The sequence below is a fragment of the Manis javanica genome, chromosome 9, assembly GCF_040802235.1.
Source record: "Manis javanica isolate MJ-LG chromosome 9, MJ_LKY, whole genome shotgun sequence".
NCBI lineage: Eukaryota > Metazoa > Chordata > Mammalia > Pholidota > Manidae > Manis > Manis javanica.
In genome coordinates this window covers 1,425,111-1,445,853 of record NC_133164.1, presented here as the reverse complement: position 1 = coordinate 1,445,853, position 20,743 = coordinate 1,425,111, and positions in this window count along the sequence as shown.

The window sequence follows — 20,743 nt, the reverse complement described above, 5'->3', positions numbered from 1 at the left end:
TCGGAGTGACAGGGTCTGTGCCCTTTCCCGCAGACAATGACGCCTCTTCTGTATGCGGAAGGATCAGGGCGAGGCTCTCAGCTCCACCTGCAGTGGCAGGCAGACCCCTGCCCCACCTGCCCCGTGACGGGGGCTGTGTCCGACTTCCTTCACCATCCCCAGCCTTCCCCGTGAGAACCCGGGGAAGGTATATGGAAAAGAGCCCTTGAGTGCCTACAGACGCCCCTTGTGTCCACACCCCTGTGGATTCTATACTCTTGTGTTAACCCCCACTCAGCCTGAGGCAACCTGCTAAAACTTATAGCTGAATTCTTCTTTCCCATCTTACCCCTGGAAAGCCCCATCTTCTTTCTCTGCTCTGACCCAGGTGAGTCAAACCTCACGTCCCTTCTGCCCTAGGAGATACCTGTCATTCCTTAGATTCCAGGCTGTGGGTTGACTTCACCCTCAGCACCCGGATGGGTTCAAGAAGAATCACATTAGTAGGTGATTGGCTCTTTTTGTTGTTTGGATAAGAGTGACACTCTTCCCCGCTTTCTGAATCTGCTGCTCAGCCTGCAGTCACTGCCCGCCGTATTATATTCAGCCAGTCCCCTCTGACAGACCTTTCTTTTTTCCTAATCCTTTGCTATTTCAAACACCTCTGTGAAAATCAACATCATTCTTCACACTCATGAGTGTCCCTGATGAGCTCCTGGAAGTGGAATCGCCGGGTCAGGGGGAAGGTCCATCTGTGATGCTCACATCTGCTGCCGTGCCACCCTCTGTAAAATGGATGTTTACTCTCGCCAGCTTCCCTTCAGTGCACTGGCACCACAGTTTTTGATCTTTGCTTAAGTGAAAAATGGCTTCTGTGTCATTTAATTTGCTTTTCTCTTATTTAGTGAGGTTGGACATCTCCTGTATTAGAGCTATTTTCATACTGAACTTACACTTAAAAATGGTTAAAATAGTAAATTATGTCACGTGTGTTTTAGCATGATGAAAAAGCTATTTATGTTCCTTTCTATGAATGTAATATTCATATTTTTAGCCACTTTATATTCGATGTGTTTGCCTAACATGTTTCCGTTGCTTTTCTGGGTTTCTAAGTGGACGATCATATTTTCTGCAGAGGAGGTGCCGGGTGTCCTTTGAAATCACAGTGGGAAGCAGAAGTGTCCGCGTCCCTCCGGCTTTACCGGGAATCCTTTCCTGTCCCGCCATTGACTCTGCCGTCGGCTCTTGGTTCCGTGTGGTCAGTCTTTATGAGAAGAAGTCTGTTGCTATTCCTGGTTTCCAAAAACCACCTTTTAATCACGAAGCATTTTGTTTTCCTCAAAACATGCCAGTGAGATCAAAACTTGTAGTGCATTTAATTTACGAGTTTGTTTCGGAACTCCTGTTACATCTGACCCTGGTACTTAACCCTGTGCACGGATGCAGTCGCTGTTTACCACCATTCCTTGTATATTAGGACTTTGCCCTTGTTGAGTCATCTCTTAGGTTATTTTAGTTTGCTAATCCATATATTTGAGTAATTTTTCATGATTTTGTTGTATTTGAGTAAATGTGTACCAATATGTATTGGTATACTTTCTGAATTCTTACTTAATATGACCATCTTTCTGTTGCCTTCACCCATGATAAGTAACTAGACAGCAAATTCTTGATTCCAGCTTTCTAATGTCAGAATCCTGTTATTTCTTTATTGCTTCTTTGCACTGAAACCAGCCTAATCTCATCTTCTGAATATTTTATAAGCATCTACATGGCTGCATATAGAAATTTTTATGCCTGGAAATCAAATCCTTTCCTGGGATGTCTAGTTGTAAGTCTTCCTTTTATTTCTTTTACATGGAGTAGGGCATATCATTTGAAACTAAGATTCAGGTCTTCTGCTCAGAAATGTTTTCTTAAATTACAGCTCTGACGCTTGTATCTCTTTCACTTACTCCGTCCTCTCTTTTGGAAATGCCAGTCATTTGTCCATTTAACCTCTGTTGTGCCCAGAGCCCACCTCGTCTGTATAGTTCTCACTTCTTTATCCATTTTCTTTACTTTCATCCTCCACATCACTGAACCATTTTCGAAAACTTCATCTCTGCCTTTTCTGTTCCAACACTGCGTGAAATTTCACCATGACATTATTTCTTTTATTGCATTCCCTCCGTGAATGTCCCAGCTACCATTTAATCTAGCTGGTTATCTTATCTCATCTTTTAGCTTCAAGTTCACAGACTTCACCCATGGTGAATGCAAAGCGGGTGTATAAAATGACCTTCATTTTCCTGCGGTTAATCTTCTTCAAAACTAGGCTAGTCATCTCCCTCACATAGTAGGTTTACCCTTTTTGCACAGAAAAATATTTCCGTAGATGTCACCGGAAGATCTTATTCTGTTGTGTCTTCTGCAGATTTGCGTTTGTGTAGGAGGTTTTCATGGGCCTGGTGTCCACCCAGAGTCTGTCCTTGAATGTCTCCACCGCTCACCTGCGTGCTTACCTGCTATCAGCTCTTACGCTGGTGAACAGTTTGGGAAGCTGTGTTACTTGGTGATCACACAGCTGTGGCATGGGGGGGGGGGCGCTGGGCAGGCAGCGGACGCTGTCCCAGTGGCCTTTATTTTCAGCCTGGTCTGGTGGCTGTCAGCCTCCCCTCTGAACAGAATGTAGCCAAGTATGTTCTTGAGTAATGTTCCCACCTCCTGCATCCAGTAGGATTACTGTATGTTCTAGAAAGATCCCTGTGCAGTGGAATGAATAAAAACAAACACCCCCCCCACACCCCTTCTCTTCTAATGGGCGCTGCAGATGCCCCCAGTTTGTGGCGGAGAACACTTCCAAATGGTTGTGCATATCCGCTCTTCAAACTCTAAGATTTTCAGTGTAATTTAGCCCAGATTGGTCCTGCTTACATTACATGGTATTGCATCTTTTCTTTCCTTAAGAATGTTAAGTTTGTTGTTCAATTAGGCACCAAATATGCTGTAACTAGGAAAGGTTCTCAGGAACACTGTGTATTATGACATGTTAGTATGTAGCAGACCAACCTTCCCATCAAGAGCTTCAAGGGAAAAAAAAACAATAAAATTGCCTTTAAATATGCTTGAAGAGCAGCCTAGGGTGAGGGGCCAAGATCCTGGGTTTGGGGGCTTGCAGAGCTGAGCCCCGTATCCTGTGGTGTGTCAGCTTCAAGGCCTTTCCTGATCGAGAAGCGCCACAGGCCAAGGAGCGGAAAGCACAGCAGTGCCGGCAGCTGAAGGCTGGGGACCCAGGAGGAGCCCTGGGGGCTTCGTGGGACTGGAGGGCAGTGCTCCCAGGGCCGTGCGGCTGGGGGCAACCAGGGCCTGGGAGGGGAGAGCAACAAGGCAGTGTTTCTCCTCTTGAAGCATTTGCTGAATCTCAGCCAGCGCAGGCCGAAGACCCAGGAGCTGTGCAGAGAGAGCTTCTGAGACTGGCGGTCTCAGGGTGCTTGGGAGACAAGCTGGAGGTCAGGGCCCGCCGAGGGGGAGGAGGCCCCGCCCCACTCAGCTTTTTGTGGGGCAGTGCAGGGATCCCTGAACAGGATCCCCCGCCCCTGTGGCTTGTGCAGTGGCCCCCAAGGCAGACGGAACTGAGCAGTGAGTCTGAGGACCCGCTTGGTGCCCTCTGCTTATGACCTGGTCAAACACCAGCCTGGCAGACAAGCTGGTTCTGCTCATTGGGTCCCTACCCTGGGCTCCGGGCACCCACTGGGACCGCCTCACTTTATAGACTTTGCTGTAATCATTATAGAGTATTTGTTGAAGGCTAAGCCTATCCCCAGAATGATCCACTTCCTAAAAGCATCCCGGGTCCCATGTGGAGCTAACCCAGCGTACGCATGGGCCAGGCAGTCCCACAGCTCTGTGCAGGGTGGGCCTTAATGAGGTCCTTCTGACAGCCTGCTGATGCTGGGGTACACAGGGACTGGGCTCCAGAAATGCACCCACTGCGGACGTCGAGCAGTACCCACAAAGAGACTGACAATTCTTGGAAACAATTCGAAAGCCAAGTGGCACCTCCCTGCTTCCTCCACAACATAAGAGCCTGAGTGCAGAGAGGTGCATGATGGGAGCCAGGGATGACATGGGACCTGGGGCAGGACCCGGATGGGCACCTCTCCCACAGGAGCAAGTATTTATGTGCACATGAGCCCTTGGTGTGTGACCTCCTGTAGTTTCTACAGCACCTACAGCATCAGTGCCCTTTGTGCGTGTGAGGAACTGAAGTTTAGAGGGACTCAAACACTCACATAAAGTTAAAAGGTTGATAAGGGGCAGAGGGAGGACCCCAGTGAGCTCTGCGTGATGCTGGTGCCGATTCCCGCAGTCCTGAGCCATGTGCCCCACTCTGCTGGGAGACGTGAGCACTCTGTTGGTGTCGCAGACGCACAGGGAGCCCACATCTGTTGCTGCGGTGCGGGGAGCCACGCGTCTGCCAGTCACTGAGGCGTGGAGACCACAGGCGTTGGATCATTTTGTTGGTCGTTGCAAGGTCCTGCATGGAAAGAACACTTTTCATTTGATTTGGGAAGAAACTCAACTGAAAAATGCAATGAAGATTCATGTGGTAAAGTATGTTTTTAGGCTGAAAAGGAAAGCCTCATGGAAGTAAGTGTGCTGTAATTTATATAAAATACTCAACCATTTATGTGCATCTGTGTGCCCAGAGATGCCCAGCCCTGCACAGCCCATGACTCTGCATTTCCCACAGGGTGAAAGTGATACCCGCCCCCAGTGTCAGCCAAGCTCAATGAAGAATAGAAATTAATTTAATGTAGGTAAATTATAAATTCTCTATAGCCACATGCATGCCCAGAGCAACAGACCTGGAGATCATGGATAGATCTTATAGATACTGACATGGACATGGACGGGTGGGTGGATAGGAAGAGATTTACTGTGAGGAGCTGGCCCTCATGATTATATGGGCAGCCCCATGGTCTGCCAGCTGGGCACCCGGGAAAGCTGGTGATGTGCATCAGCCCGGCTCTGAAGGCTCGAGAGCCAGGGGTGTAATCCCCCCAAGAGCAGAAGAAGACTGGTGTCTCAGCTCAGCTAAGCAATCAGAAAAAAGGTGAGTTCTTTGTTCCTCTGCCTTTTGTTCTACTCCAGCCCTCAGTGGATTGGACGAAGCCCACCCGCACCGGGATGGACCATCTGCTCTACTGAGCCCACCGATTCAAATGCTCATCTCACCTAGAAATCCACTCACAGACACACCAGAAAAAACATTCAATTTGAGCATGCCGCATCTGTCAAGTTGACACAGATCCCCACAATGGGGACCCCACCGCCATGCCCACTGGGGCCCCAGGCCCTTCTCCAGGCTCTTTCTCCCTAACGAACTGCAGAATCAACACCAGGCTGCTGACCAGTGCTCCTGGCAAGACAGGAGCGTCTGAAGATGGCTCCTGACACACCAAACATCATTGCTGTGTCTGCAGACAGGAAGTGCTCAAGATGGGCAAGGATTAAGGGGCCCCCCATCTTGCCTCATGTGTTTCTGGATTTTCTGTAAGCCTTCACAGGGTGATGTCCTCAGGCACTGCAAAGAGAGACGAGAGGTGCTGCGTTCTGACTGGGGGACACTCGCTGCGTGCAGCGGCCCGTGCTTGGCCACGCCTGCTCCTTGAGGGGAGACACCTGCCCCATTGTTACCTCTGGCCTTCTGCAAGCTAAGAGGTTGGGAAGACAGGGCAAAATCCCTACAACCTGATAGAAGAGGAAGAAAAGAGTTGTCAAGATCAACACTTCTCCAATTTAAATGCACAAGAGGTTCCTGGGCATCTTGATGCGAAAATTCTGGGTCAGTGGATCTGCGATGATCGTCAAGATTCTGCTCGTTGAACAAGCTTCCAGCTGGCGCTGATGACACTGGCCCGAGGACCCCACCGTGAGTGCCAGGGCTCCAGAGGGAACAGAGTGTGACGTCTGCGGTCAGGAGGACTCAGCAGCCAAGTCCCCTGGGGGCTGGAGATTCCGGACAGCCAACAACATCGCAGTAAGAATTAGAGGGAAACAGACCCACGGGGGAGGCAGGTCAGGGCCCCGAGGCAGGGGTGCCGGTGCGGAAAGGGCTGTGCGCGGGGCTCTGAGCACCGACCTGCCACCAGTAGCTCTGTTTCCACAGAGCTTCCGCGTTCTTGTCTGAAGTGGGATGAGCTGATCTCTAGAGGGCTGTTCAGCCCTGAACTGAGATTCTCGGGGCCGCGGTAGCGTGATTCCATAGTGTGGCTTCACCACATGCGCAGAGAGCGGCGCGGTCGTGGAGGCTGGCACGAGGGCTGAACACGAGGAGTCCGCCGGCCGAAAGACAGCCAGATATTGCAGGCTGGAATTTGCATGTTTAACTGCTCTTTTTCTAGGGAATCTGAAATGTCAAAATTGTGTTCATGCCAGTTGTGAGCCTGCAGCGTCATGGGCCAGAGCCGACTTGTCTTGTCATGCAGGCGGGGGAGTTGTGCTGGTCACAGTCATAGGTTCGGGTGGTTGTGTCCTGGACTCTCTAAATCCCTAAAAAGTTTCACCAGCTAGAGGGGAGTTTGGGGGACAGAGCTGTGTACGTAGAGTGACTAGTGAAGTTAGTATGTGAGAGTGCGGGATGACAGAGCCTGGCCCCGGGAGCTTCCTCTGGCATGAATAGGTCACTTTCTCCAGGAGTGTGCCTGGGATGGGGACACGTCTCCAGGTCCCCCTGGAGCCGCTTACCTAGAGTAACAGGCCCAGAGCACGAGAGCAGGCTGGGACCTCGGGTCAGCTGCCTCTGACTATGTGCCACGGCCCCAGGGAGCCTTCTGCAGAAGGAACACTAGCCAATCAGTGGCTTTGTGGGAGTGACAAAGGCCACCCAAGGGAAGGTGTGCCAAGCCTACCTAGCCAGAGGTCCCTGTAGGGGATCTGCCCCCATCCCTCTTGTTTGGCAGAGACTTGAGCAGGCAGGGCTGGGGGAGGCCCAGAGTGGCAAAGGGCCAGCTCAGGTGTGGCTGCTGGGACTCCAGGGCAGCCAGCCAGGAGGGGTGTCCCGTGGGACGGGCTTGGGGACACCTTCAGCTTTCTCTGGCTGGTTCTGAGCTGGCAGCAGGGACCAAAGTTAGGGAAGCTGTCAGTTATCGATCAAGCCCTGGCCGCTTGGAGCCATTGCTACAGGAGGTGTTTGCTTGCCGTACTGTCCCCAGAGGCAATGCCAGCTTCCTACGTGTCTGACCTGCAGGTAGCAGGCTGCTTCCCAGGCTGGCTGCCGTAGGTGAGGGACTCTTCTCCAGGGCAGGCTGTGAGTCGGAGTCTGTCTTTATATATGGCCCAGCCCTTGGCTGCATGTTCCGGTTCTTCTTTCAAAGGTGGCTAATGAGGTGGCGATCTTTCCCAAAGCTTTAAAGACATCAGGAAGGCTGCCACCTCAGGGCAGGTGTTAATGCACCCTCAAAACCCTTTAGGGTGAGCAGGCCCCTCTGACCCAAGGACAGTGGGATTACGCCCATGCTAACAGGGAGGAAGCCTCTCTGACAGGCTGTGCGTCACTCCTGCCACAAGGACGGACGCCTGCAGAGGACCCGACACCGGAGAGCAGGGACTGTGGGTGGTTCTAAGAGGACTCATGGTGACGAGCCAGTGGAGGATAGTGGGGGGCTGGGATGGAGGAGCCTCAAGACCACCCACGCCATCAGCGGACCCCATCATTTCCGAGCAAATTCCTACTAATGATGCGATCATTAAATGTGACTTAATTCTGGGAGGGATGTGCCCTGAGAGAGTGGGAACATCGCAGTCACTCGTGATGAACGGTTGAACTGTGGAACTGGCCCAGGGTCACATCGTACCTGTGAGTCTGCGTCGCCCCACGTGAAGGAAGAAAACCAAGCGTGGATGTGGGACTGGAGGCAGGGCAGGCCCCGCCAGACAGGGGCTTCCTGCAGGGCCACCCCAGCGTGAGAGCCCGTCCCCGAGGCACGCATGCAGCCACCGCACCCCCAGACCACCAGCTCTCGGGGTGAGAGAGGCTTCCAGTTGGCACTGGGCAGGCCGTCCTGGAGCCTGAGGGAAGCTGAAAAGCCAGCATACTGATTCCATTATTCCAAATTTCGATACTTTGTTTCTCATGGATTTTTATATCAACTTGGGTTTATTTAAATACCACATTGAAGTAGCTTCTCTCACTTACTGAGTTTCTCCGCATGCCCTCACATTTCACACGCCAGGCGAGTCCGCCCAGTCCTGCCTCTGTGCTCCGGAGTGCGGGCCCCGTGTGCGCCAGGAGGGAACCCGGCGGCACAGGGATGCGTCTTATCCAGGCTGCAGCCTCCGTGCATGGCCATGGAAGGCTCACGGACTGGATTCTCTGCCTTTTCATCTGCCGGTGACACAGCAGTGGCATCTTGGGCACAGGGTGTGACGTGAGCTGCTGCTGCCAGGGAATGGGCCGCTTAAATCCCTGGAAGTGGGAGAGCTCAGCAAAGAGGCTGGCACGGAGGGCCCCTGTCTGTGAGTGGCTCTGACCTCTGCAGTGAGCGGCACTAACCACGTGGAGACTTTCAGTGGGTCTCCCAGCATGCAGCAGGCGTTGGCAGGGCTGTGAGATGGAGGGTGCACCTAGGAGAGCACCCCAAAGTGCATGGGAAGTTCAGCAGGCGGTAAAGCCCACAGGGCTGCCAGGTAAGGTACAACACTCCTTGGTAAGCTTGCATTTCAGATAAGCACTGAATATTTTTCAGCACAAGTATATCCCGAAGGGTACGGAGAGCATAGGGGCGTCGTATCCTTCTGTTTGCTAACTGGCAGCCCTGAATGTCAGTCCGAAGGCTGGGGTATGCAGACAGGATGACCACAGTGCCAACAGGAGGCTGCGGCGTGGGGCACCTTGAGTTAACTCTCCCCACCAGGGGCCCTTGGAGGCCCGCCGGCCTTTGTGAATTCTTCAGAAACACCTCAGAAGCAGAAGGAGGCAGGGATGGGAGGAGCTGTCCAGAATGAAGTGAGGACTGGTGGAGGCCGCTGTTTAGTTCATGGTTTGTGAGGAGAGATTGAAAGAGGGAAATGGGATTTGCCTTAATTGTGCAGTGATGAGTCACTCAAAGGCTAAGGAAGGGGGTGGAGGCCCCGGAGCACCTTTCTAGGCAGAAGCCCCGGGGGTGATTAAACTGCTCGCGTCGGGCGCAATGGGACAGGGTCAGGAGAAACAGCAAGAGCCCTTAAGATAGAGGGTTCTTCCTAAGAAATCACATCCCCATTCAGGACACGTCCTGCACGGTACACTGCTCTCTGACATGTTGTCCACCTTGCATGCAGGTCATTTGGGATATCCCTCTGGATAGGAGCTGGTGAGAGAAAACCTCTCAGGACGCTGTATCAGAGGCACCGGGTAACTCAGTGTGCAGACCCATAAAGTCCGAGGGGAGGGTGAGGCACACCATCTAGGAGGGGCCGGTCCACTGAGAGCACATGCGTCGTTAAGATTTGCTCACAGATGCACGTCTCCATAGCTCACTCAATTCTGGGGCCTCTAGGGAAACCACAGGCACGTTTGTTTCTGAAAGTCCTTAGAGACACACAAAATAATATAGTTCTGAATAGTGGCAAGTGACTGCAGAGACCCAGCTGTGCATTTTGTTCAGGCATGAATTTGAATTTTAAGCATGACAATGCAGAGGGAGAGAGTGGGTGCAGGGCCCCCACTAGTGAGCGGGCCGCCTGCTGCCCACATTCCGTCTCCAGCAGCTGTGCTGAGCACCCCTGCTCAGGTAGCTGACATGCACAGACTGATCGACCCTGTGTTTCTGCACGCAAACGAGCAACTGCCCTAACACCCCTGCTAAGAACTCAGGTTTGCTGAGTCCCCGCATCCACTGCGTGGCCCTTCAGACACAGACAGGGGCTCCCGGGGTTAGTTTTCCAGCTTCCATCACCACCTAGTCATTGTGTCCAGCAGCCCCCAAATATCAACTTGCCAAAAGGTGCCCCAGGGACATGACACAACATGGGTCGACATTTTCAGATACAGAATCAGAATCTCTGTTTTTTTAGAAAATGCAGTTATTAATCCCCTGGGCCCAAATTAGTTCGTAAGCATATTGTAATATGTAATGTGTGTGCACCAATAATTCTGCTCAGAGCAGCTATGTGTTTGTCAGTCTTTTATTTACTGGGTTGTTTTTATTATTTGGCACCTATTTAGTTCAGCAATTAGAATGAAAGCTTCAAGGCAAGAACATATTAATAATTATAATTAGGTTTGGGAAAAATTAAAGCCAAATGAAAACAAATGGCTACTTCTTTAGAAGAAAATTTACTTCCTGTTGTCAAGTTGCGCAGCGTCCTTAGGGACTGTGGGTGGCTTGCAGCCCTCGGGGCTCTGTCTGCACAGGAATGGATACACGGCCCCTGAACCATCCATGCAGGATGGGAAGCTTTGTGTTTATTCAGCACCTGACAGCTGGAAATATTAAGAAATGATATTTTAAAGCCAATTTGCAAGGAGCCCAAGTTAGTATATGGTAATCTTCTGACTTTGCTGTGTCCCTCTTACAACGCTAGCCTGGCAGTTTTCCTCAGATGCCATCCGGTGCAGACCAGATGCAGTTTCATTCGTGGTGCATGGTCTGGAAATGGTGGGTCTGAAGCCCTGGAGGAGGCAGTCACCTGGACTAGAGTGTGGGTAGAGGTGGTGTGGGCAGTCTAGGGGCCACTCAGTACCGTGGCCTCTGCAGAGCCCCCCAGAGACAGTGTTGTCGCTGATCAGCGTGCTAGCACGGTGGGTGAGCCCTTATGCCACTTCTGTGCCCAGACAACCATTTTGGTCACTTAACTGTTACAAGACTTCTAAAATTTCAGCAGGGACTGAGCCATGCCCAGCACAGTGGGCACCAGGAGAGGGCTTAGTTTTCTCTGAGTGGCATCTTCATGCTCATCTGAAGAGTGGTGTGGCCGCCACGGGCACACGCCCATGAGCTCTGCATGAGCAAAGGGACCTCCTCTGAATGGCACTCAGAAGCAGTGTTTCTCATGGAAACCCTGCCTGGGGCCTCCAGAGATGCGGGCCTTCATCGCCTTTTGCCAGTGGGACCCCTGACCCTGGGCGAGTCGCCCTGCTTCTCTGGGCCCCAGTTTCTTTATAGATCAAGAGGTTTGGACTTGATCTTTTCTAGCTTTTCAGTTTCACGATTCTGTGTTTCATTTGTGCAGCACTTTAAGCTCACCACTTCCTGACAAGGGTCTGGGCTGTTCTAACCAGCTACTTTGTATAGCCAGAACCCAGAAACTAGAGAGAGTTCCTGTGTCCCTCTCAGCAGAGCCCCCATGCTTTCTGGGGGCACCAACGCTATTTTCATGTGCAAACAGAAGGCACATTCCATGTGTCACAGACTTGGGAATTTGCAAATGTGCATATGGTCTCAGAAAACAAGAGACTCATCACTAAGCTGATCTCATTACAGAGTAATAAATTAGAAAATGCAATGAAATTAGGCTGATTTCTGACTGACAAAATTTGGTTGCAAGGTGGAAAAGAAATAATCTTATTTAAAGCTGCAACAGCTGTTATATCATATTATATTTTAAAACTCTTTAGAGGAATTAGTTAATTAATTAACATTGTTATACTCTTCTTAATCATGTTCCCAAATACCTAGCAGTGATTAATCATGATCAGAATTTTTATCAGTCATGATCTGATACATTTTTCCAGAAAGATTTTATTACACATTAAAATTACTTCATTTGAATTCTTTAATTGTAGATCTTAATCTTGTTTGAAAATATAATCTTTATCCATTCAGTGTCATCCGAAGTTTAGTGCTTCTCAAAAAAAATTTTTTCAAACTTTGCTTGGATTCTTTCTCCTTTGCTGAGTGATATCATTTAATTTCATGTGGCTTTAATGAGTAATTGTTTTCAACAGTTTCTGAGAGTTTCAGTCAGCAATATTTCATTCCAGGAGAAAAGGTAATGATCCATAAATTCTTAATGCCATATTTTTATAGCCAGTAAATTAGTCTTTAATGGGTTCAATAAGTTCTGTGCTGTATGTCATTAATTGTTAATGGTGTTTTAACTAGATAATTGTTAGGAAGGGCCGTTTATCATCTCCACCAATGAATGACTGATCCGTGCTCTCTGGCCCACCTCAGCGTCTGGCTCTGTGTGCCGAGAGCAGATCAGGTGCCCAGAATGCATACACCAAATATCAAATCCCAGCACTCGAGCAGACCAGGTGGCAGTGACAGTTCTGCAGCCTTCAGTCTGTTTTTACCATCATTATCAGTCAGCTCTTGGTCCCAGAATGCTCGGTAACAAAACCCCAGACCTCAGTGGCTTAAACAAGTGATATACACTTGCTATGACAGTTTTATGTGTCACCTTAGTTAGGCCCTAGTACCAAGATATTTAATCAAGCACAAATCTAGGTGCTGCTGTGAGCATTTTGTGGACACAGCTAATGTCGACAGTCAGCTGGCTTTATGTAAAGGGGAACACCCTTGATAGCATGGGTGGGCCTTGTCCAGCCACCTGAAGGCCCCAAAGCACAGACAGAGTTTTCCCAGAGACGGGATCCTGCCGCTAGGTGCGGCACCAACTCCCGTGCAGCGTCCAGCCTGCCGCCTGCCCTCGGCTCCGGGCTCACCAGCCCCCGTGCGTCTGCAGCGGGTGGGATGCCGATCTAGGGGTTCTGCTGGGCTGGGCTCACAGGCTGCAGCACTATAAGCCCTTGCTTCTGTCCAGCCCCCCAGGGCATGTCCTGGGGTGACAGCAGAGAAGCAGGAGGCAGCCTTAGCCTCAGGCCACGTGCCTCCCATGTGCTGACATCCACTGGCCAAAGCACAGGGATGGCGGCCAATGGCACAGAGCAGGGGAGTGGCCTCTGCTTCTAGCTGGAAGAACACAGTCCTGTGCAGGGGTGAGGAGGAAGGGGACAAGGAGGAGCCCCATGGTTCACCCCACCTCCCTCCTGAGCCCAAGGCAACTGGAGACCCAAGGCCCCTTAGGCACATCCCTGTTTGCCCCTCGCGTGTGCCCCCTTCACGCACTCAGGGCCAGATGGGGTCCAGACCCACAGGTCAGAGTCTAGGCACAGCTTCCCTCAGGCCTTAGCACAGCATCACCGGAAGCAGAGGTCACCCCGTGGAACCCCAGTATCCCTTGTGCCCACAGCCTGCCTTCCCTCTGGTTCAACCTGCTCTTTTGTTTTTAGGCATTGGTTTTCCAGCCTAATCAGTGGGTTTACTCTTGGCTTTTTTGTCGCTATACCAATGCCACCACCTCCCCCCTCCTGGTGCAGCTATGACCCTTCCCAACAGTGTCTGGAGCTCTGCCCCAGAGGGTGGCAGTTACGTCCGCAAGGGGGCATGGGGAGGGATTCAGAAAAGACACGACTTTGCCAAGATGGGTGAGCCTTGAAAAAGGATTTCCAGGCCGAGGGAAGAGTACGCAGAGGCAGAGAAAAGGGTAACCCGCGAAGGTGGCAGTCAGTCCCTCAGTACAGCCAAGCCTCACTCGGCAGAGCGCGCTGGATTCGTTGGAGCTGGTTTGGGCCCTTTGCAGACCCGGATGATCCCCAAAGCCCTGCCCTAAGCGTCCTCTGCCCTTCCTCCTGTGGATCCTGTCTCCAGGAAAAACTGGGGTGCACACATGCACACACATGCTCATGCATACACACGCACACATGTGCATGCACACACGCACACACACACTCACATATGTGCATGCATGCACGCACACACTCCAAAGCCTGTGTTAACACAGAATACAACCAGAGGGACTACAGTGTCAGGGGGTCTGTGGGCCCAGCTCTGGATTAACAAGGTCCTTACGGGTTCTAATCCAGAGGCTATAGTTGATCGGTTGACCATGCGAGATGGAGGAGTGGGGAAATCAAGGACGGCTCGTCGTGATTTGGTGGACTGGGAGGAGACGGGGGTCACCGCCTGTCCTGGGGACCGCACGGTGGCCCCTGGGCGAGGAGACACAGCCACCATCCAGGGCAGAGGCACTGAGGGAGTTGAGGCCTGAAGGGGGCCTCGGAGTCACTAGCACAGGTGTGCGGCGCCCACCACGCCCTGGGACCGGGGGCGAGGCCGGGGACGGGACTGGGAGCCCAGGCGGAGAGGCGGCAGGGCAGGAGAGCCCGCGGGGCTGAGGTTCACGTCTGAAGGAAGAGGGAGCTCCCCGGAGGGGACGGGGCCGGGCCGCACGGCACAAGGCTGCGGGCTTCGCCAGGAGGCAGTGTTGCCATGGACAGCGCAGACCCGGGGGCTGTCTGGTCCCCTTGCCAGCCGCATCTGGCCTCTTGGTGACATCAGAGCTGAGCTGAGCAGTGGCTCCCTGGGCGGTGGGTCTGGCTCAGCACAGTGGTGTCCCTGGCCACACACACCTGCCCCACCAAGGATCCCTGGCCTCTTGGATGGTGAACATCCTGCAGCTGAAAATTCTGGTTCTGTGAAGAACTCTTTCCTTGAAATTCGTGAGAATCGCACTGGGATCCCCTTCCTAGGAGATGCTCCTTCTTTACCAGCCGTGCAGACCGTGCTATGCAGCGGGGGCTGCACCCAGGACTGTGGGCAGCTCGCCTGGAGCCGAGGTCTTGGCAGTGCGGGAGGACTGAGAAGCAAAGGCGACAGGCTCAGCTCCCAGCAGATGGCATCCTATTGACTCTAACGGGCACACATTTTACATCTGAGTGTGTCTGAAAACCAGGTGCCCCCTATGATACACAGGGCCATATGCCACCCCACTGGAGATTCGGGCTGCAACATGCAGCTTTTCAGGAGACGCACACGTCCAGCAGCGCCTCTGCAAGCGGTGGAGCTGGCCTGCCCCCGCGAGCTCAGGGGCCGCCCCCGCATGAGTCCCCTCGCTCACTGCTGCCTCTGCCGGAGAGGTTAGAGGCATCATTGAAATAAAATGCTTCTGCCAACAGGAAATGCTGGTTGTGTTATGATCACCCGATCAGCAAAGATGGAGAATGAAAACGTCAACCCAGCTTTGCTGTTCATGCTAATAGGTATAAAATATCTCCAAAAATCAGCAATAAATTTTGAAATGCAGCTTATTGCACTACCAATATGAAAACACTGTTACTATGCAGTATCTAATTAGTGCTGGTAAAAGTAACATAATAGCGAACAGACACCTTCTAACTCAGACAATAATTAAAAGTACCACAGTTCAAATCTGAACAGACTCAATAAAGATAGTGTCACATCTGGAAAGATAACCTCATGATATTATACATAATAACACCAATCAATGGGTAGAAAGATTACACAGTAGAATACATATAAACCACATTGACATAATTATCTCTAGTTTGAAATGCATACAAACTTTCTTGCACTTATAGGGGTTCATCAGAAAAACAAACATAATCACTGCAGCCTTCACAGACCATGGGGTGTCAAAACTAATAAAAAAGAAGAGTGAGACTGATTCAGGACACTCACACATCTCCTAGGGGTCAGCCGATACATCAGATTCGGGCCTACAGAGATTAATAAGAGCAAATTACTGCCGCTGAAGAGACAATATCTTAATGAGAGAGCTATCCTAAGAAAAATAAATGTTTAAACAGATTGTTGAAAGAGCACTGTTCATCTCAATATTGTCTCTTCCTTAATTTTTAAAAATTTATTTTTAATTTGCATACTGTAAAGCTCTCTCTTTTTTGGCTTACAGATGTGTAAGTTTTGGCCAAAGTATAAGAGCTCTGTGGCCACCATCACAATGAAGAAACAGAGCATTTGCATCATCCTCAACATTGCCTGTTACAGCTTTGAGGTCCAAACCTCACCTCACCCTTGACCCCAGACACCCACTGGGCTGTTCTCCATTCCCATCACTTTCCTTTTCCAGAACGCCACATAAATGGACTGCTGTCTCCCATCATGAAGCACTCCAGTTTTGTGGGTGTTGTATGTGTTTATGCTCTTGGGTATTTCATTGTACAGCAAAATCACAGTTTGTTTATCCGTACCCCAGCTCAAGAATATTTGTGTGGTTTCTACTTTTTGGTAATTGCAAGCAGAGACACTATGAACATTTGCCTATAGGTCTCCATGGAAACGCATCTTCATTTCACTTGGTCAAACACCCAAGAGTGGGCTTGCTGGAGCGTACGGTGAGTGTCATTAATTTAATTAGAAATCACCAAGCCATTTTCCAATAGGGTTGTACCATCTTACATTTCCACTGGCAATGTGTGGAAACCCCAATCATTCTGCAGCCCCACCAACACTTAGTATCATTAGTCAGCTTCTAAATCACAAACTTTTGTGCTTCAAGGAACAACACCAAGATAGTAAAAAGATAACCTACCAAATCGAAGAAGAGATTTTTCAAGTTACATATATCTGATAAGGGTCTAGTGACCAAATATGTAAAGGAATCATAACTCAACAAAAAAAAGACAACCTAAAGATTGAGCAAAGTTATCTGAATAGACTTTCTCCAGAGAAGGTGTACAAATGACTGATAAACACATGAAGACAGGCTCAACGTCACTTCGCACTCCCAAGGTGGCCATAATGAAAAGGACAGATAATAACAAATACTGATCAGGATACAGAGAAACTGGAACCCTAATACTCTGCAGGTGAGAATAGAAATACTGCAGCCACTGTGGAAAACAGTTTAACAGCTCCTCAAAAATTCCTTACATTTTGGTATGTTTTATTTTTTTTCTTGATTTCCCTTATGATTTCTTCTTTGGTTGATTATTTAGGAGTGTGTACATTAATTTCCACATAGTTGTGAATTTCCAAGCTTCCCTTCTGTTATTGATTTCTAATTTCCACTGTAATCAGAGAACTTTTTTACAAGTTCAATCCTTTTAAATTGGAGCTTGCTTGAAATTTATAGCCTCACGTATTGTATATGCTGGAGAATGTTCTATGCCCACCCGAGAAGAGTGTGTTCTGCCATTGTTGGGTGAAATGATCTATAGATGTTGGTCAAGTCTAGTTGGCTTATGATATCTTCGGGTCTTCTATTTCTCCACTGACCCTCTGTCTAGTTGTCCTGTCCATTAATGGAAGTGGAGTATTTAAGTCTCCATCTACTATCGCTAAATTAGCTTTTCTCCATTAAATTCTATCAGTTGTTGCTTTCTTTACATTAGGCTGTGTTTTTGCTAAATATCGTTTATGATTGATATATCTTCTTGATAGGATGACATTTTTCTCATTACAAAATGCCCTATTTTATATCTAGTAACAATTTTCTCTTCAAGTCTGTTTGGTCTGATCATAGTATAGCCTCTCCAGAGCTTTCCTGGTTACTGTTTTCCTGGTGTATCTTTTTCCGTTCTTTTACTTCATCTTATTTGTGTCTTTGGCTATAAAGTATGTCCCTTACAGACAGTATCATTTCTTTATCCTTCTGTCAGTCCCTGCCTTTTGACTAAAGAGTTTAATCCATATTTTAAGCAATCACTGCTAAGATAGGATTTATACCTGCCATTTTGCTTATCATTTCCTATACACCCTATGTCTTTTTTTGTCCTTAATCCTTGATTCCTGCTTTCTTTTCTGTTAAATATGTATTTTCTAGTGCGATTCTAATCCCTTTGTTTCTTTCATTATATTTTTAAACTTACTTTCTCAGTAGTTGACTGAGGAATACCACTCATCACTTACAGTCGTGTGGATCCAGTGGTACGATTTGGACTGGGCTTGTGTGCATCTGTACGCCCTCCCCCTCCTTCGTGCTACTGTCACCCTACACATCATACCTTTATAGACTGTACAGCCATCACTGTGGACTTATAATTATTGCTTTATGCCATTTTCTTTTAAATCAGCTAGGAGGAAATAAAAGAGTTTACAAGCCCAAAACATTTTATAGTCTTTTATATTTATCTATGTAGTTACCTTCACTGGGGTTTTTTTTATGTCTTTGTGTGGGTTTGAGTTGTTGTCTAATACCCTTCAGTTTTAGTCTGAACTAGTATTTCTTGTAGGGCAGGTCTGCTATCAGTAAGCTCTCTCAGCTGTTTATCTAGGAATGTCTTAATCTCTACTTATTTTGAAAGGATAGTTTTGCTGGATATGGAATTCTTGGTTGACAGGTTTTTTTCTATCCACATTTTGAAAATGTCTTCCCACTGTGTTCCAGCCTCCATGGCTTCTAATGACAAGCTATCTGTTAATTTTATTAAAGATCACTTATATGTGATGAGTTGCTTCTCTCTCCTGGCTCTCAAGATTCTTTCTGTCTTTCCACAGCTTATGTATCTGGGTATGAATTTCTTTGAGTTATTTTGTTTGGAGTTTGATGAGCTCCTTAGGTGTATAGATTAGTTTTTCATTCCCTTTGGAAAGGTTTTTTTTGGTCATTATTCCTTTAAATATTCTTTCTGCCCCTTTCTGTCTCTTATTCTGAGACTCCTGTTATGTGTATGTTAGTATGCTTGACAATGTCTCATAGGCCTGGCAATCTGTATATTTTTCTTCATTTTTTTCTGTCTTTTTCCCAGAATGGATAATCTTGATACATTTCTTAGTTCACCAATTCTTTCTCTCACCTGATCAAATTTACTGTTGAGCCCTTCTAATGAATGTTTTATGTCAGTTATTGTACTTTTCAGTGTCAGAATTCTATTTGATTCTTGTTTGTATATAATTTCACCCCCTCCATGATATTTTTCTACTTGTTGTGACATTGTTCTTGTGCTTTTCATTGGTTCTTTGAGCACGTTTTAAATAGCTGGTGTAAAGCTTTTGTCTAGAAAGTCCAGTGTCTGGGCTTCCTCAGGGCTAGTACCTATTGATTGCTTTCTTCTGTGTATTAGCCATGCTTTCTAGTTTCTTTGCATGTCTCATAATTTTTGTTGAAAACTGGACATTTTATATCATACAAAATGTCAACTCTGGAAATTGGAGTCTCTCCCCTCTTGAGGGTTGTTGCTTTTTGTTTAGTAAATCCCCTGAGCTAATTCTGTAAAGTCTGTGTTCTCTGTCCTGCATGGCAGAGACATCCCTGCCCAGTCAGCTTGGTGGCCAGCTAATGATTAGACCAGAACGTCCATGAATGCCTGGAACCAATATGTCCTGAGTCGCTGCTGAGGGGCCAGGCTGCGTATTCTCACGGCTCTTACTGAGGCCAGCCTCTAACTCACTTTCGATTAGCTGCAATTCTGAACTGTTTCTGATTTTCAGGTTAATTTTTTCAACTATGCATTTGCTGTTCATCTTTTCAATAGAGCATTTTGGAATCTTTTGTTTCTTTTAAAAGGTTCGACCACAAATTTTTATGCAGCTTTGATCTAATAGAAGAGGGACATAATGTCATAATCTTAGATAAGAATGATTATTTGTTTCAATACAGTAAGGACTTAAAGATAAATGAGGAAGTCAGGTGGAGCAAGATAAACATGTAGCCCCTGGCGATCTTCCTGATTGTGGAAAAGGCCCCTTCCTCTGTGAGCCCAGGTTGTACATCAGTCACGGTGGTTTACACAGGTGTCCCAATCCATGTTGCAGGTGTGTGCACATGAACACTCACTGGATAGTGGCCCATGGAGGTAGGTGCCTGGCATTTCTACCCCAAAGTGCCCCCCATAGCAGAGTGCCTGTCGATGCTCTCGGTGGATGTTCTGACAACGATGGTAGGAGGTTGGATTTCTATGTCTAGGTCTTTCCCTGGTTTGTTCACAGCCTAAAATATTCATTTAGATTCAGTCCTTGAAACGGAATGATTTGTTCTTGTTGTATATGCAAGGTTTGAGAGGATTCACTCTGGCATTTTATTTCAGTTAAGGCTAAAATTCATTTTGTAGAAATCGCTTTGTAAATTGGCCTGATTATCTGGCTCAGTTCACTAAAGATTCTGATGCGAAAGAAATCCCTGCCCAAGCTGAGGCACACCCTTCTTCAGATGCGCACGCAGAAGCTGGCTCTCCGGGCAAATCAGAGCAAAGGGGCTCCCACACTCAGTCTCTTTGCTTCGTTCATTCCCCTGATTGCACATTAGTGGACTAAGAAGTGGCAGCCCTTGTGTGCCACAAACTCAGAACAGTGAGAAAAAGAGAAGGCCCCTCACCCTTCACCTCAGTCTGCACAGAACCAGAGAGTGCCTGGACATCAGCAGTTTATGACAAGGCGGGACAAAACAAGTCAAAACATAAATCAATAAAGTTGGTTTTTAAGGACTCTTTACAAGAGCCAGAAGCAGTCACAAACTGGGAGTAAATCCTCATCCTTCACTCCTCCCCAGAGGGGGAATGTGGTTGATTGAGGTTCGAAGTGCTGAGTTCTGCTTACCAGCATAATTATAGTAAGAGCACGTCAGTCCCTCCAGAGGGCCAGCTTGTGCCTCTGGGAGAAAGTGTGTTTAAGAATTCGTATGGAGTCACACGGAGGTGGTGGGGGGAGCAACCCCATGCTGAGCCGCCAACCCTCAGCTTGTCCTGTGTAATTTCCTGCCACTGTTTTGAATGTGCTAACGAGGCTCATTATTTTTAGTTGCGTCAGCAGTCAGCGAGGGCATCAGATGCCTGCACGGGTGTATGACTCCGGAAGGGGCTTGTTTTCACAAGGCCCTCAGAACAGCCAGGGAGCATCTCTTCCCCAGAGGGCAGAACTCTACCGACTTCTCTGCTTCTACCACAAATCCAACCCTTTTAGTATCTGGAATCTGAAAAAGGCAAAGGATAACATAGTGAACAGCTTGGGCGGGAAGCAAAGGCCCTCATCTGGTGCCAGGAGTCCCCGCAGGCCTTAGTCCGCTAACAGCCTCATGTGGTGTGGACCCGGGTACA